The following is a 19,465-nucleotide window of genomic DNA, read 5'->3' as shown; positions in this document are numbered from 1 at the left end:
ATACATGCACATATATACACAACCAAATATATTAAATATAATTCTACAATCTGAGATCCTAACATGTTAGTGACACCTTGCTTTCTGCTACCACATCTATGTAGTTAGTAGATGTCTGTGTTTCTTTTAGGGAGATTGTGAATGTCTGCAATCTCGTCTCACCCAGTCCCAGAGTTGAGTGAGTCTTGGGAGAGTGGTGTAGAGAAGGAAGGTCAGGGTGACAGTTGTCAGACCCTCATCCATACCATTTGGATGGAAAGTGATACCAGAGACAGCTGAGACTGCTTCGGTCACTCTCAGGGTTAATTTGAAGCGTCTTAACATTCACTTTACTTCGGGTGCATTTGTAATGAACGTGGAACTGTGGGGTAAATGGAAATCTCAGCATCTGTGTCTCCTTAACTCTCCCTTCTCTTTCTCTCTCTCACACACACACACACACACACAGATGCACTATGAATTAGGCTACACTCACCCTCTCAAGGCCACAGAACAAATTCCTGAGGTTGTCTTGCAACCACAGAGTCATTCGGTCATAACTCTTTCAGTCAGAATCACTGGGGTATTGCCTGTCACTCTCCTGCACGCATCGAACCCCACTCTGGTAACTTGGATTGTGCGTAGAATGCCTGGTGGATGTTTTCCTCCTTCAACACAATCTAGCTGCATATCAGGTTTGCCCCAAAATAAAAAGAGGGGAGCTGGAATGAGATTATCTGGTCCCAAGTTATCTTTAAATGGTTCCACACTCACTTTCAACACCACCATGCGGATACAAAAGGTATAAATGGGAGGAAATGATCAGGAGTTTGCTAATTAGTGACAAAGATAAAATGTGGTACACAGAAAATCGACAGTTTTCTTATAGATGATATTCTCTTGGTGATTAGTTAGGATATGTGACCTAATTTTAGACATTTTGACAGACTAAATAAATAGTGGTGTAAAGAATATTTAAGCTTAATACAACTTTAACAATGCTAACCCGCTGTCTCTAAAGAGGACATTTTGTGGGGGGCCGAGCAAGATGGCGAAGTGAAGAGGAGTGTTTTTTCGAGCTCTCAGCACTAAATCAAATCAAATCAAATCAAATCACTTTTATTGTCACATCACATGTGCAGGTACATTGGTACAGCACATGTGAGTGAAATTCTTGTGTGCGAGCTTCACAAGCAACAGAGTTGTGCAAAATACAATAATGTAAACAAGCAAAATACAAGAATGGCTACATCTGAAACTAATAAATATATGTACAATATATAATAGTATATGCATTTCTGGATGTGTATACTAAATATTTTTCTACGTGTGTGTGTGTGTGTGTGTGTGTGTGTGTGTGTGTGTGTGTGTGTGTGTACACATATTTTACAAATTAAATAGAGTAAACAATAAATAAAATATATAAAATAAAATATACAGAGTGAGACATGTGCAAAACAGTGGCATTACTGTACAGTATGGAGTGCATAATGTTGAAGTTCCAGTAGTGAAGCTGAGGTGTCTATGACGTGTTCAGCAGTCTGATGGCCTGGTGGAAGAAGCTGTCTCTCAGTCTGCTGGTTCGGGACCGGATGCTGCAGAACCTCCTTCCTGATGGAAGCAGTCTGAACAGTTTATGGCTGGGGTGACTGGAGTCCTTGATGATCCTCCCCGCTTTCCTCAGGCACCGCTTCCTGTAGATGTCTTGGAGGGAGGGAAGCTCACCTCCAATTATCCGTTCAGAGCACCGCACTACTCGCTGGAGAGCTTTGCAGTTGTAGGCGGTGCTGTTGCCATACCAGGTGGTGATGCATCCAGTGAGGATGCTCTCAATGGTAAATGGCCTGTATTTGTATAGCGTATTTTGCTTGCTCTCAATGGCACAGTGATAGAAGGTCCTGAGGATGCGGGGGCTCATGCCGAATCTTTTCAGTCTCCTGAGAAAGAAGAGGCGCTGCTGCGCCTTCTTCACTGTTTTGTTTGTGTGTACTGACCACGTAAGATCCTCAGCCAGATGTACACCAAGGAAGCGGAAGCTGCTCACTCTCTCCACAGCAGCGCCGTTGATGGTGATGGGGGTGTGTACTTCTCTGCACCTCCGGAAGTCCACTAGCAACTCCTTTGTCTTTGCGACGTTGAGGGTGAGATGGTTGTCTTGACACCAGTGGGTCAGGGCGCTGACCTTCTCCCTGTAAGCTGTCTCATCACTGTTGGTGATAAGACCCACCACTGTAGTGTCGTCCGCAAACTTCACAATGATGTTGGAGTTGTTAGTGGCTGTGCAGTCGTAGGTGTAGAGTGAGTACAGGAGAGGGCTCAGTACACACCCCTGTGGAGCACCAGTGTTCAGTGTGACTGGGGATGAGGTGATGCTGCCCAGTCTGACCACTTGGCGTCTGTCAGACAGGAAGCTAAGGATCCAGCTGCAGAGGGAGCTGCTCAGTCCTAGATCCTGCAGTTTCCTGTCCAGCTTCGAGGGAACGATGGTATTGAATGCTGAGCTGTAATCTACAAACAGCATTCTCACATACGTGTCTCTCTTCTCCAGGTGTGACAGGGCAGTATGTAGTGTCAGGGCTATGGCATCATCAGTGGACCTGTTGTGGCGGTATGCGAACTGTAGAGGGTCCAGTGAGTCGGGTAGTGCAGAGCAGATGAAGTCCCTGACCAGCTTCTCGAAGCATTTGCTTACGATGGGGGTCAGGGCTACAGGTCGCCAGTCGTTCAATGAGGAGATGGTGGAGGATTTGGGTACAGGGACGATGGTGGCCATTTTGAAGCAGGCTGGGACTACAGACAGAGAGAGGGAAAGGTTGAAGATGTGCGTGAACACTCCAGCCAGCTGAGCCGCGCATGACTTGAGGACGTGGCCGGGAATCCCGTCCGGACCAGTAGCTTTGCGTGCGTTCACCTTCCTGAAGCACCTCCGCACATCCTCCTCAGACACAGTGTGCACACTAGAAGGATATAAAGCATTTTTACAACACATATTTGACGTCTTTCTAACTTTCAAGACTTTTTTGAAGATCAGCGCACTAAACCTGCTAAATCTGAAACCAAATTCTATAACAACAACATGTCGAAATCTGCTCAGAAAAGGCTGAGTAACTCGGGCCAACCACATGCAACTAGCATGCTAGCTAGCGACCATAGCTACATGAAAGAAATGGAGTGTCAGGAGATGGTTGAAGAAGAATTTCCACCTCTACCAGTTACGCCTTCCAAGCCTCCAGTGGCTAAAAAACCAACACTATCTACCAGTCACTCTGGTGGCGCCTCCCTGAAAGCTGATGCGGTCAACACTTTGATTAATCTGATCAACACCAGAAGTGACGCCATTGAAGAAATGGTAGGAACAGTTCGTACGGATTTAAAGGACATAAGTGATAAGATTATGGTCATTGAGAAGAGGGGTTGAGAAAAACGAAACGCTTACACAGAAATGTGACGAACGCATCTCTGAAGTTGAACGCTACAACCGCCGTTGGAATCTGAGACTGTATGGGGTACCGGAGTTGGAGAAAGAAGATGTGCGCACAAAGGCGATTGGGATATGCCAAACGGTTCTGCCTGCGGAAAAGGAAAAGTTTTCAGAGGTCTTAGACATCGCTCATCGAGTGGGGAAACCAAAACAAAATGACCCGAGACCCAGAGGGATCATCATCCGGTTCATCTCAAGGAGAATTCGTGATGCGGTGTGGAAAGCTGCCAAGAACAATACTTTCCTTCAAAATAATCATCTGCGGTTCACTGAAGACCTGACGAGAGAGGACAAAGAAAACAGACTGAAGCTGTGGCCCATTATAAAGAAAGCACGTGAAGAAGGGAAATCTGCTTACTTTGTTGGAGGTCGAGGCTTTGTAAATGGTGCTGAAATTCACACATAATCTCTTCAATATTCCCTGACCCTTAGTTCTTCTCAGGTTTGTTTACAAGGTGTTCTTTATATTGATGTGCCTGATATTTGTAGATATTAATGTTTGGCTGTCTAAATTGCTCTTTGATGTTAGCAAAAAGCAAACTTACTGTTAAATAGGTAAAACTTTTTTTGTTACGCTTTTATTAGGCATCTAAAGTTTATTTATATATATATATATATACTCTATACTGTGAACATTTTCATATTCTAGTGCTGAACTCAGTGTTAGGTTAAAAAGTTTAACTTCGATTTACATTTTAGTACATATCTTTTCTTTGTCAATTTGTGTTCTTTGTTTTTTGTTTCTATTAATGCTAGGGGTCTTCGTAACAACTTAAAACGTAAAGCCACTTTTCTTTATGCAAAGCAACTTAAATCTGACTTTGTGTTTTTACAAGAATCTCACTCTACTATCAACGATGTTAGTTTTTGGCGATCTCAATGGGGAAATTCTATATGGTTATCTCATGGAACTGAACGATCAGCTGGGGTATCAATCCTAAAAAACAGATATAATGGGGATGTTTTACATACAGAATGTGATGTCAAGTCATAAAATATAATGATTTAGTCTTAATTGTAACTAACATATACGGGTTTAACACGAAGCTAGAAAATGATCATTTATTTTTGACGATTGAAAAAAAATATCTAGCTGGTTAAATAAATTTCCAAATGCAAAATTATTACTAGGTGGAGACTTTAACTGTATTATGGATGCTGAATTAGATAAATTTCCTCCAGGACATTCGAACAGAATTAATACCACTGTTATGGTACGCCTGAAACTTACAGACATTTGGAGATTCAAATTTCCTCAGTCCAAAATGTTTACTTGGTGCAACAATTCTAACTCGAGACATTCAAGGATAGACTTTTGGTTAGTTTCAGAGAGCTTTGACAGCAATAGCATAGATGTAGGTGCTTGGCCTTCTCCAGCAACAGATCATAAAGCCATATATATTAAAATAAATCTAACTTCTCTATCTAATTCTTCTGTTGTTAAATTTACATACTGGAAACTAAACAGCTCATTATTACAAAAAGACAATGTGAAAAAGGAGCGTAAAGAACTGATCTCAAACTTTTGGTCTATAGCTCAAAAAGATTTAAAGTATGGAAATAACTGGGAATTATTAAAATTTGAAATTGGCAAATATTTAAGGAAGGTTGGCGGCCTTAATGCAAAATCCAAAAGATTAGAGGAAGAAAATATAATCTTTCAAATCACACAGTTATCTAATAAACAAATTGACACTTTAACTGAAGAGGAAAAATGAACCTTGCTAAATTACAAGATAAATTAGATCGTTTATACACAGACAAAACAAAACGAGCTTTTATCAGATCAAGGTCTAAATGGCTTGAAGAAGGTGAGCGTAATTCCCATTATTTCTTCAGTTTAGAAAAGAAACACTCAAGTATAAATAATATTAGCAAATTAATGATAAATGGGGTTATAACAGAGGATTACAGATTAATCTCTAAATATTGTAGTCATTTCTATAAGGAACTTTATAGCTCTACATTTTCTCAGGAAGCTGCAAATCATCTCTTAGAATCGCAGAATGTTAAATCTATCAGCCAAGAAGATTCTATATTATCTGATCAACCCATCTCATTATAAGAAATCAAAGATGCAATTGGGCTATTGAAAAATAATAAATCTCCAGGTACGGATGGTCTTACTACTGAATTATATAAAACTTTTTCTGAAGAGTTGTCTCCCTTTCTTCTTGAGGTATTTGCAGAAAGCATAGGAAACCAACAGCTTCCCACTACGATGAATCAAGGTTTGACTATGTTGATTCCGAAGCCTAATAAGGACCTATTGATGATTGATAACTGGAGACCAATTAGCTTGCTAAATAATGATTATAAGGTATTTGCTCTAATTATAGCTAACAGACTTAAGATTTTGTTATTGATGAAACACAATCTGGCTTTATGCCCAAAAGACACATAACTAACAATATCAGATTGGTTTTAGATATTCTGGATTATTCTGACCTCATAAATTGCAATGGTTTCATATTATTTTTAGACTTCTACAAGGCCTTCGATACGGTGGAGCATGAATTTATATTTCAAGCTCTGGATAAGTATGGTTTTGGCTCTTACTTCTCTACAGCGATTAAAACATTATACCATAACAGCAACAGCAATATTAAATTAACAAACGGTACTTCACCCAGATTTAACATACAAAGAGGGATAAGACAAGGCTGTCCCATTTCTCCATACCTGTTTTTGTTAATTGCCCAACTATTGTCTAACCATATGAAATCAAGCTATGTAAAAGGTATATCGCTAATTGGCAAAGATTTACTCATAACACAGTTAGCGGATGACACTACATTATTCCTAAAAGATGAAAATCAAATCTCTATTGCTATTGAAACTATCTCCATATTTTCCAAAGCTTCTGGATTGTACTTGAATATTCCTAAATGTGAACTTATGGCGATAAAAGAAAGTTCGAAAACACCTTTGTGTAACATTCCAATAAAACAAGAAGTTCGTTATTTAGGTATCATAATAACCAAAAATCAGGAAAGTAGAATCACTCAAAATTTTTATCCTATTCTAGAGAAACTCAAACGCAGATTTAATCAGTGGCTCTTAAGAGATTTGTCGTTAAAAGGCAGAGTATTAATAACTAAAGCAGAAGGCATCTCTCGTCTTACATACGCTGCATTGGCATTGCACCTTGATAAAAAACTTATAAAAGAGGTTGATAAGTTACTTTTCAACTTTATCTGGAAAAATAGGACACACTACATTAAAAAAAACAGTTCTTATGAACTCCTATGTCAATGGAGGACTTAATGTGTTGGATTTTAACACTTTAGATAACACATTCAAAATAAATTGGTTGAAGAATCTAATTACTAATCCTACTTCCATTTGGAATACTATACCTGTGTTCATGTTTTTTAAGTTAGGTGGCATTGAATTTTTCCTTACTTGTAATTTTGATATTGATAAAATCCCTTTAAACATCTCTGCTTTTCATCGTCAAGCTTTTTTAGCATGGACTCTTATTTACAAGCATAACTTTAGTCCACATAGTTATTATATCTGGAAAAACAAGGATGTTTTATTTAAAAGAAAATCTCTCTTCTTAGATAGTTGGTTTAGGAATGACATTGTTTTAGTCAACCAGTTATTTGATTCAAATGGTATTCTTTTCTCCTATGAAGAATTTTGTTTACATTTCAATTTAGCTATAACTCGTCATGATTATACCAAAGTATTTGGCTCAATACCGTCAGGGGTTTGTATGCTGTTTAAGAATCAACCTAATATCACTTCATTCCACAGGCCGTTGGCATCTCCCATACAAACTTTTGTTGGCAAGATTTGCTTTTCTAAGCAATCTAAAAACAACAATAAATCGATTAGAGCTTTATTTCAGAGTACCATAACCACGCTACCATATGTCATTTTTTTCTGGAACCGGCTGTCAGATGGTATTATGTGGAATGAAGTTTGGAAACTCCCTAATCAGTTTTTAATTACCAACAAAATTAAAGATATTTCTTATAAATTAATACACAGAATTTATCCTTCTAAAGATTATCTTCAAAGCAAATTCAAATTAGACATTGATACAAGCTGTAGCTTTTGTAAAACTTCCAAGGAATCTACTATACATCTTTTTTGGTTTTGTAACCTTGTACAAGATTTTTGGCAGAGTTTATGTGTTTTTATTTCAGAAAATATATTTAAAGGATTTTTACTGTTTTGGAAATATGTTTTGTTTGGTCTGCACAAAAACCAAAAACAATTCAACTTTGATAACAGATATATGATTAACTTGTTACTTTTAATGGCTAAATTTCATATTCACAAGTCCAAATGTTTAGGAAGACATCCCTCTTTTTATGTATTCTCCTTTGAATTTGTACAGTATCTTAACTCAATTAAGAACTCCACTAACCCAAAAGCTATAAAAACTATTGGTGTTTGTGAAAAAATCAAGATCTTTCAATCACTTTATTCTTTGGCTTGATCAGTTACTTTCCCCCTAGCATATTTATATTGTTGTTTTTGAATGCTGTTCTTGTATTTGTTTATCTATGCATACAACTCTTTTGTAAGTACAATACCATTATTGTAGTACTGTTTAATTCCATTTTGTATTGTACTGATGTTTAAACAAAGGTTTGGAGGAAAAAAAAAAAGAGGACATTTTGTACTTCAATAACTTTTCATTGCTCATTGGTCATATTTTACAGGCTATGCTTTCTTGAAGCAATACTATTTGGTCAGTTTTCACTTCTATCTTCATCCTGGTGTTGATCCCGCTGGTGCAGGGTCCGCTCTTCGGCAAAGGTTTCTTCATTTGGTTCTGTCCAAGGCGTCCTCAGGTGATGCGTTGACAGTCGGAGCATGTGCATCTCCATAATGTTTAGGGCCTGCTCATGTGTGGTCAATGCAGGCCAACATGCGGAGCCATACGGAGCTATTGGGCGGACCACCGTTTTGTAGATTTTTCCCTTGAGTTGATCTGGCATTCTTCTGTCACAAAGGACACCAGTGACCTGTCGCCATCACTGGTGTCAATCGTGTTTATTTACAAAACTAATGATGTTCTCTCCAATATCAGCTATAGTTTATGTTTAATGCTAATTAGCAAACAATAGCATGATACCTGCCTTGCATTTTTAATCATGTTGGCAAACAGAGCTTCTGTATCTATCTTTCTGTGTCTATGCCCACATGGCTTGAGAGTTGGTGACAAAGAGAGTGCTGCGCCAAAAATGTCCTTGTGTTCACCTGTAGTTTGTGTGAAAACAGACATTCACCTTTGAAGTTAAACTTGTCCCTCAGTGCTGCAGGTTTCAAAAGGTTTTTACTTTTTACTTTTAAGGGAAATGGTATCTGTTTCTGGTTTGTGCCACACTTCTCAGTTTCACAGAGAAAAGCAAGCTACTCTCAGAGTGTTTGTAGACAAGCCGGCGTGTTTGATGACGGCTGCAGGTGACAGAAAACTGACAGAAATCTGATAGTAACCAAAAAAATTACAACACGGTTTCTGCCAACTGGTTGAGGAATACATATTTTTTACCACTAACTGTTCTTTAGGGCTATGTAGCTGTGGCTTTAGCAATCAACCTCCAGCAATCAGTTGCCAATTGGTCAGGGATTACTCATTTTTCCCTCACAGCCAGTTGCAGACAAGTCTCCAGGCTGGTGTCAACGGGGCCTTATTCACTTGACCCTGCCTTGTCACAATAGTTGTCACACATGCAAAACAGCAGACAAGTTAACATCATATGGTTACTGGTTACGTGTCTACAAAACCTCAATACACTCTTATGCAAGATTTTACTCATTGATATTAGAGATGGACTGATTTGATATTACATATCGGTATCGGTCCAATACTGACATAAATTACTGGATCGGATATCGGAGAGAAATAAAAAATGTAATCCGATCCATTAAATATCAAAAAAGCACCTCACAAAACTTGCGACATGGCGTAACTCGGCTCATAACCGTAGCACGTCGCAGCAGTATGCCTCACGTGATAGAGCGGCTGTGTGTATTTGTAGCCTCGCTACCAATCCAGCATTTCATCTCCGAGGAAGTGATCCCAGAGAGAAGTAAAGCAAATGTGTAAGTTCATCTCTGAATGTTAGTAAATCATAACCACATTAAGCTTAACAACTGATATATGGAGCGACTGCCTCTGCCTCTCCCTCCCTCTCCTGTTGCTACTTCAATCATAAAACTGATCAATGATCAGCTGATCGGCTTTTCTGTCACGAGTCCGTCTCTCTTGTTTGCTTTTGGCCCACTTCGTGCCAGAAAGAGGAAACCAGCAGCTGAACAACAGCAGCACGTTTAAGTTTGATAAGCTGTTGTTAGAATTTATTTCATATTACTTTCTACACCAGGATCTTTTTCTACGCAGCTGACGGCTGGTAACTGTGCAGGGGCGGATCTAGCAAAGTTTAGCCAGGGGGGCCGATGGGGCATGAACAGGGAAAAGGGGGCACAAAGACATACTTTTCTTTCTTATTCTCATTTAAAATGTCTAGCTTTTAATAAATAATTATCTGAATCTTACACCCAAAATTTTAATCTGATGTAAAATGTATAGAAGTCCATTACTGAATATAGTAACTATTAAGTCTAATATACCCTAGTAAGCTATAGTATTTTTTCCTTTGGGAAGGTACCATCTGTGCAGTCTGCAATTCTGTTGAAGAAAGATGTTGAATCTATTTAATTATTCTTGAAAAATAATTGATTTCTGTGCATTTTTTTTCCCATACTGCATCAAATTAAAGTTGATTACGTCGATTAAGCATCATGAAGTGGAGGGTGGAGGGTGGTTCCCTATTTTTTATTTTTTTGCTGGGAGTTTGCAACCCTATTAGTTAGGTTGCTTAGTCTTTAAAATACCAGGTTTAAGTTTATTAGATTGATCAGTTTTGCTGAACTATGAAATATTTTGGGTGCAGTGTATTTTTTGCATACAGGTTTAACAGAATAGCTTTAGTGTTTTGTTTTGGGTTTTTTTTTACTTGGGTATAAACTTATACAAAAAGCAGCAAGATATTAAAAAAACAGTTTTATTGATTAAAAAACACACTATATCGGATTCATATCGGTATCGGCAGATATCCAAATTTATGATATTGGTATCGGACATAAAAAAGTGGTATCGTGCCATCTCTAATTTATATTGTTATCAGAGGATGAACCCTAGTCTTAATGACTTAGTCAGAGTGCCTGCCAATGTTTTGTGACTGTGTACATTTGTCCACAAGACACTGCACAAGAATGCACCAACCGTGTGCGGCAAACATCAAGTGAACTTGAACAAAAGTATAATAAAAACAGCTATTCATCTGTAGTGTCGGCAGCTGTCTGTGTTCATATTCACATGGAAAGCATAATCGCAGCCTGAGCTTTAATCTACCTTTTGCCAACTTCCTATCTGTATGGTACAACAGTGCTCATCACAGAACAAGAAAAGTTAGTAGCAACCGGTCAGGTGTTACAAGAAACATTTTGCAGTCATACAGTATATCAACAAAGTAAACTCCCATGTTTGCCGCACCGTGCTTCAGATAAGAAACAAAAACACAAGGGAGTGCGGTAAAGTCTTTACTTATCAGCGTTCCAACCTTTAATATCTATAGTTGCGTAAATTCACAAACAAGCACGCCTGTGTACACACCCACAAAAACACACGATTTTTTTTTTGTCCTTGGTCTCTGAGGTGTAGGACAAAAAACAGCATTTGATTACTTATGACAGAGAAGAAAAACTAGAATGCAGCTAAGTCTTCAGAAAGTAACACACAAACCAGGTGTGCATTCATTTAATCATCTATCCTTTGCAAACTATTGCTATTACTGCTGACTTCTTCCTCTCTTGCTTGCTTCATTGTGCACATTTTGCCAAACATGAATTCTTAAATGTACGCACAGCAGAACAGAAGGTTGCTTAGTAAAGTTAAAAAATATATATATATATATATAAACTACATAAAGTTAAAGCTAAAGTGTGTGTGTGTGTGTGTGTGTGTGTATTTTTTGGGAGACCATAGAAGGAGGAAGGAGGAGAACAATGGGTGGTGGTGGTGGAAACGTGGTTGAACCTTCATCTCTTGTTTACATTCCACACCCCCAAAGACCCTAACCACAGTACCAGCACCTAATCTCATCAGTAAATTTCCCACTTGAACAAATATCTAAATATCTCCTCTCACATAATCAGTCTTCGTGTTCACACACTCATGCACAAACACATAACTTCAAGACACACAGTTCCAGTTTGGTTCCCTGGAACTGTGCAAGAGAGTCAAAGACCTTCCTCTTGTTCTCCTGCCTGGTAGCTCCATATAAGAACTGGAGACTTTTGTCAACTTGTTATTTCTGGTGTGGACTTGCAGCACGTCCACAGGAAGTGCATGCAGAGATCACATCCTTACTTCTGTCTTTGTTTTTTTTCTTTTGTTTCAGCTGTTTGACAATCAGTAGCTCTTTCTCCGAAATTCTTTTAACTCAAAAACAGCTGTGGCTGTTCAGCAGGGATAACGAGTGTCTTTATTCAGCGCTCCAGCATTTGGCTGGCAGGAGACCCTCACTGTCATAGTGGTCACAGAGAGAGGCACGGTGTGGAGGTGGATATGAAAGGCTATATATACAGGGAGTGCAGAATTATTAGGCAAGTTGTATTTTTGAGGAATAATTTTATTATTGAACAACAACCATGTTCTCAATGAACCCAAAAAACTCATTAATATCAAAGCTGAATGTTTTTGGAAGTAGTTTTTAGTTTGTTTTTAATTTTAGCTATTTTAGGGGGATATCTGTGTGTGCAGGTGACTATTACTGTGCATAATTATTAGGCAACTTAACAAAAAACAAATATATACCCATTTCAATTATTTATTTTCACCAGTGAAACCAATATAACATCTCCACATTCACAAATATACGTTTCTGACATTCAAAAACAAAACAAAAACAAATCAGCGACCAATATAGCCACCTTTCTTTGCAAGGACACTCAAAAGCCTGCCATCCATGGATTCTGTCAGTGTTTTGATCTGTTCACCATCAACATTGCGTGCAGCAGCAACCACAGCCTCCCAGACACTGTTCAGAGAGGTGTACTGTTTTCCCTCCTTGTAAATCTCACATTTGATGATGGACCACAGGTTCTCAATGGGGTTCAGATCAGGTGAACAAGGAGGCCATGTCATTAGTTTTTCTTCTTTTATACCCTTTTTTGCCAGCCACGCTGTGGAGTACTTGGATGCGTGTGATGGAGCATTGTCCTGCATGAAAATCATGTTTTTCTTGAAGGATGCAGACTTCTTCCTGTACCACTGCTTGAAGAAGGTGTCTTCCAGAAACTGGCAGTAGGACTGGGAGTTGAGCTTGACTCCATCCTCAACCCGAAAAGGCCCCACAAGCTCATCTTTGATGATACCAGCCCAAACCAGTACTCCACCTCCACCTTGCTGGCGTCTGAGTCGGACTGGAGCTCTCTGCCCTTTACCAATCCAGCCACGGGCCCATCCATCTGGCCCATCAAGACTCACTCTCATTTCATCAGTCCATAAAACCTTAGAAAAACCAGTCTTGAGATATTTCTTGGCCCAGTCTTGACGTTTCAGCTTGTGTGTCTTGTTCAGTGGTGGTCGTCTTTCAGCCTTTCTTACCTTGGCCATGTCTCTGAGTATTGCACACCTTGTGCTTTTGGGCACTCCAGTGATGTTGCAGCTCTGAAATATGGCCAAACTGGTGGCAAGTGGCATCTTGGCAGCTGCACGCTTGACTTTTCTCAGTTCATGGGCAGTTATTTTGCGCCTTGGTTTTTCCACACGCTTCTTGCGACCCTGTTGACTATTTTGAATGAAACGCTTGATTGTTCGATGATCACGCTTCAGAAGCTTTGCAATTTTGAGACTGCTGCATCCCTCTGCAAGATATCTCACTATTTTTGACTTTTCTGAGCCTGTCAAGTCCTTCTTTTGACCCATTTTGCCAAAGGAAAGGACGTTGCCTAATAATTATGCACACCTGATATAGGGTGTTGATGTCATTAGACCACACCCCTTCTCATTACAGAGATGCACATCACCTAATATGCTTAATTGGTAGTAGGCTTTCGAGCCTATACAGCTTGGAGTAAGACAACATGCATGAAGAGGACGATGTGGACAAAATACTCATTTGCCTAATTGTCACGGTCTGGCTGGGGCAGGCCGTATGTGTTGCAGAGGAGGACTCAAGCGCAGACCGAAACGTGGTGTGGATTAACAAAACAAGCCGTTTAATGAGACTAGTAATGAGGGTACAAAATAATAGGGCATCGTTGAAAACTAAACAATAACCTAAACTGGGTGAACTAATAACAAAACATGAAAAACCTTAACCATAGTGAACTGACATGGGTACCTGGAGATGAGACATGGATGAGCAGACGACCTGACAAAGAATGGCTGAGAGCACACAGACTAAATGGACACAGGAGGATAATGAGGGAAGTGGCAACACATGGGGAACCAGCTGACACACATGAACATAACGACGTGACAATGGGAGAGTAAAACTGAACACGATGAACACAGACACACCAGACCTCTTCACAATAAGACAGGAAACAGTGAGATATAAACATGACAACCTGGACTGACAACATACGCCACAGACATAAAATACATGAAAGCAGGGGAGATTTAACATAGTGGAAACACGAGGGGAAAATAACTAGTAACACCTAGGCATGATAATGATAAACTTAGGAAACCTGAAGGCTACATAAACTAAACACAAAACGCTGGGTCAGCAGACCCAGGATCATGACACTAATAATTCTGCACTCCCTGTACAGGGACTACTGTGCCTTCCTTTGGAGACACAGAGCAGAGCATAGACTTCCAGCTGTGCAATCCCAACTACTTCGTGCAACTATTAAGGTTTGGATCAGTGGGCCTGTAAAGACCAACCGCCTGGCCTGCTGCACTGCTACAGTCCTTAGCCAAGGCTATGTCCATTTTTTTTTAAGGCTTCAAATGTCTGCTTAGTGGAGCAGCAAATCTAATTTGTCAGATCTTGGGGTTTTTTCTTTGGGTTTTTGGGGGGGTGGTTTGCTGATGTAGATTATTTATGTATTTGTCTTGTTTATATATAATAGTGTTTTGGGACAACTCATAGAAAGTTACGTTTTAGTTTTAGGCTGGTGCGGGTGGTGGCACGTCATTTAGGGAGAGCTAGGCAATGCCTAATGGCAGTGAGGTACTGCAACACATAAGTTGCCAGCTATATGCAAGGTTCCCCCATTCAGCTGTGTTTATTTTTTCTAAATAAAGGTAGTTGAATTATCACATTACTATTGTGAGTTCATCCGGTTGTGGTTTGAATTCTTTCACCAAAATATCATACTAAATTTGTCTAACTTAAGTCTTCTCATGGCTAAGTGCCTGGGTGTGTTTGAAATTAGCGTGACTTACATACATGTCTAAAAACCGAAGGTGAGGGCCATCAGAGGGAGGTGATAATTGGGACATCTGAGGACCTCTGTTGTTTGCTAACACCCCAGAGGTGTCGGGGGTCGGGGGAGGTGTTCTTCTCAATGAAGTGCTTTTCTTTTTCAACCCTTTATCTCCATGTAGCCAACAAAAAGGATCGTTTTCCTACAAACAGTAGCCAATGCACTCCAAACCCTTTAGTCAATACTTCATAAGATTCGCAGACACATAGGTGTGAACTACTTTCAGCTTGGGTTGATTTTGCAAAAAATCAACTGTTTTCTCAGAGCTTTATCATAGGTTTGATCCGATCATATGAAAGGCTTAGGAGATAGGGTGTTTTATCTACTAATCAGAAATTTGGTGGCTCGGTCCCTGGCTCCTCCAACCTGCATGTTGAAGAATATTTGGGCAAGATACTGAGCCGGTGCATCCATCAGAGTGTGAGTGTGTGAACTTTAGGTTAAACATGTTTAGGTTTGACAAAAAAGGATGTGTCTGAAAGGCTTGTAGTAAGATCTCTCTCTGGGAGTTCAAAGTGAGTAGAAAAGCGTTGCATAAGTGCCAGTTTGTTTACCATTTGCCATTCTTCTTTTGGCTCTTACACCAACTCTACATCCATGAATCTTTTCTGTGGTCTTCCTCTTTTCATCCTGCCTGGCAGCTTAATCGACAACACTCTTTGCCCAGTATACCCACTATACCTCCTCTGCACCTGACCAAAACATTTCAGCCTTGCCTCTCAGACTATATCAGCCCTAATTTCTAATCTTGTCTATCCTGTTCACTCCCAATTAAAATCTTCAAAAAAATCACTACCTTGCTGCTAAAGTAGAGAAAATGGTACCTGGTAAGCTGCTTACTGTACTTTTTTTGGTCAATTAATCCACAGCAAAAATAACCAGGTTGAATTTGAAGGAAGGAAGTAGTACGATTTTGCTGGCCTGTGTCTTTAGTGCTTTCTTGCAACTTCCTGGCTTTTGCTTTTTGGTGTGAACCACAAGTAATATCTCCAGCTCTGCTCAGGCTTTAAGGTCTGATAGTAGGATGACATCATGTAGAGAGCTATTATCAGGGCCTCAGTCCTCGTTCCATTCCTACTAGCACAGAAGGAAGGAAGAGAGTCTGATGGAAGGAAAATGCAATGTGCTCTAGGTCAGACTCTGAGCAGCCAGAGTTCATACTACAAATGGCAGCCACATTTATATAATCTAAAAGAAATCACTGTGTTTTCTTGAACTTTGCACCAACCTCTCTAGGTTTTGTTTCTATATTAAGCTTTGATAGAGCTTGTTTTCCTAGCACTGGGTCTTCCCTCACTCCAACCTTGTGAATCTGTTGTGGAGTATGTTCTCATGGCCTCTTATATACCCTGAAACAAACAAGCATTTCAAATCAGAGAGAGTGAGAGAGAGAGCTCAGAAAGAAAAAACGCCCCAGTATCATGACAGACAAACATGCTCTGCCAACAATTTTGAAAAAGCTGCACGCTCTGACCAAACCACACCTCACCACATGTAGTAAGGATGCAGAAGGGCAAGTATTAACAGTACACTATGACTTGAGCTGAGCGTGTGCCTGATAGTTTTGACGTTTCTCACGGTGGGTCAGGTGCTTTCTTACTACAACGCTGCATGCCCATGCACATCTCCCTTTTATTTCCAGCAGTTTCCCTCACCACTCCAAATTTGCTTTTCTCTTGTGCAACACATTTAAAGGTGACTGCACGCACTCCCTCTTTTTTTTCCTCATTCCTCCCAGTGTTTCCCACACTTCGCGCACCTTGAGAGATCTAGCGCCCTTTGGCGCTCATCCATTTGGCTGTCATAACAACAGAAGGACCAACATGTGCGTAGGCTTCATAATAAAATAATCTTTGCCCTGGGGTGCTGAAACTCTGCAGCTACTCCCAGACAGTTTCACTTGCCCTGAGAGAGAGAAAAAAGGAATCGCTGAAATCTCGTAGAGACATGCACTCTCGCTTGTCGTGCAATGCTGTACGTTCGAGGTGAAATACAGAGCAACGGAATGTGCAGCCTACTTGTGCACAAGAAAGACGTAGATGTGTGTTGAAGAGCATGCAAAACTGGAAATGTATCCATATTTTATAATGTTTTTGTAGTTTTTGCTCCAGAATATCAAAATTCATATGGACATGTCAAGCTTGAGCTGTTGCTTTAGCACTTGACTTTACATGAAGTAAAAGCCACATCCTGGGACTATATTAAGGCAGTTTTACTTCCTTTAGTCTTAATATTTTAAATTGCATAAAGGTTTCATGCATAAAAACAATCTCTGTATTCTATTAGTAGATAATCATGACACAAGATGGTTTTATTTAGGTTTCTTTATACAGCATACTTATTTAGAAAAGGAAAACCATTTGAATTATTCATTTTCGATTCATCTTAAGAGAAATAACTGTGATTAAAGTAATTAAAAGAAACACATGCATTGAAAAGGAAATACACACGTACACACAAAACAAACACACAAACAGAAATTGAGTTGTCATTCACTTTCAGTGCAGCAGTAAGTTTTAAAATGCACGAAAGGTGTTTAAAGATGGGATGCATTTGAGATTATCAGTGCCACAGTTGGTTTCATCTGTGGTTTACAATATGAAAAAGCAGGTTCATCCTGTTTGCTTCCAAACTTCTGCTACTTGACTCCTTCGTGCAGGATCTAATGGCCCTGTTATTACAGCGTGATTAAGAAGCCTGTTCTATAAATTTTGTGTGTATAAGGGAGCCAGTGTAAACAACTAAAGCATTCTTTTCTCCTGGTTCTCATTTAATCTCTGGCAGCAGCAATTTGAATGAGCTGAAGTCATCTGACTGTGTCTTTAGGAAGACAAAAAGTGTCTGTTTGACGCATTTCCACCCTCCTGCTGAATCATGTTTGAACACAAGACTTATGGTTACATCAGTATTTATTTAAGGTGATAAATTGCTCATTTAGTCATAGCCTTAAAAACGCAGATCTCAGTCAACATGACACTAACATTTGTGACATGGGCTTTTAACTTTTTAGCCCTGCAATCAAGCATCTTTTATCATTTCTTTCCTGATAAATGTAATGTAATGGTTTACAACCTGAAAAGAAGTGACAAAGAAGTGACTTTTAACACTTAACACTTATACAAGGGTACTAGAAAGCTTGCACAAGAGAGTTCAGGCTGTGTTGAAGAATAAAGGCGGCCATACCAAGTGTTGAATTTAAAGTTCATTAGAAATACACAAGTTAGAGATGAGTGGAGCCATCCAAATATCGATATTATTGTAAAAAACATACTTCAAACATGCAATTTGAAAGATGTGTGAACCCAAAGCACTTTAAAGACAGGCACATTTGCATCCCAGGTCTCCAAAACAACCAGTTTCAAAAAACATGAAAAGCTGAAAGGTGTGTTTTATTCGTGTTAGCTAATTATTGTGGAAAGTAAAAACCAGCTTGATGATGGTTCATCTCGTAACTCAGGACACACAGCTCTCTCCTACATAAAATGTGTTTATAGGTTAAAAGTATCAGTATCAGCTGCAATACTGGTGCTGTAGTTGCAGTACAATTTGCAGTATTGCACACTGCAAACAATCACACAAATTCCAAACAAACAAACAATGTCCCCTTTACCTGGCAAAGAAATTTGGAGTGGCTTGAGACTTTTGCATGGTGCTCTGTGTGTAACACCCCTAAAGCAAACCTATCACTTTTAAAAATTGTTTATAAGACTAGGCTGTAAACATTTACCTTTTTTATTTTATTTTTATTTTTTTATATTTCTGGCAAATTTAGCTGTCAAATAAAGGTTGTGGAAGTAGAAAGCTACAAGCTACAAGTAGAAAGCTACACTCATTAAAAGTATTTCTTTTAATGAGTGTTCTTTGTTTGCTTAGTTGTTTAGGTAGTTGTTTGCTGAGTGTTGGGGAAACATTCAGATCTTTTTTCTTGATATATTAGTCAAAGCAATAGCACCACACTGTAAAAATATGCCATTACAACCTCAGTATACTCTTATGTACATTTGGACATTAATTATGTGTTGTTACCAAGTATATAGTATATGGTATATTATACGATACTATAATGGTATTACATTATAATTTGATTTCTGTTACTGTTATGGTTGAATGCCATTTCAGCTGTCTTTAAAGGTTAATGTTAGTAACTAAATGGTTATCCTGTATCTTGATTTTCATTGTCTCAATTTATTATGAGTGAAAATTTAAGTATGTTTCTTTGGCAGGCTAGGAAGTAGATGCAAGCTTTAATGAAGCAAAGAAAATGGTTAAAAATCCCTATAAAATGCTGCTGTTTACTATTACCAAGTTTACTTTGAGAGGGACACTGTTTCTTCCCCACAGAGAGGAAGCGTGATTTCGTCCTGTGTGGGAGGAGGGGAGGTGTGGAGGAATAGTGGGAGGAACTTGTAGAGTTGCCCACCGATTTCATTGAGAACTCGGAAGGCAGCAGGTTAACATCTATGAACTGAGTCCAGCTGAAGACTTTCTCTCACCCATCTCTCGCTGTTGGATTTACCTTCATATTTTTTTTTCTTG

The 19,465-nt window shown here is 39.3% G+C and overlaps 1 protein-coding gene across 3 annotated transcripts in view; it reads left to right on the top strand.

Moving 5' to 3' along the window:
• notch1a (notch receptor 1a) overlaps positions 1-19,465 on the top strand; it is a 61,783-nt gene that overhangs the window by 18,351 nt on the left and 23,967 nt on the right. The window lies entirely within an intron of this gene.

This window comes from Aulonocara stuartgranti, assembly GCF_965226115.1.
Source record: "Aulonocara stuartgranti genome assembly, chromosome: 7".
Lineage (NCBI taxonomy): Eukaryota > Metazoa > Chordata > Actinopteri > Cichliformes > Cichlidae > Aulonocara > Aulonocara stuartgranti.
This window is presented reverse-complemented; position numbering and strand designations above follow the sequence as displayed.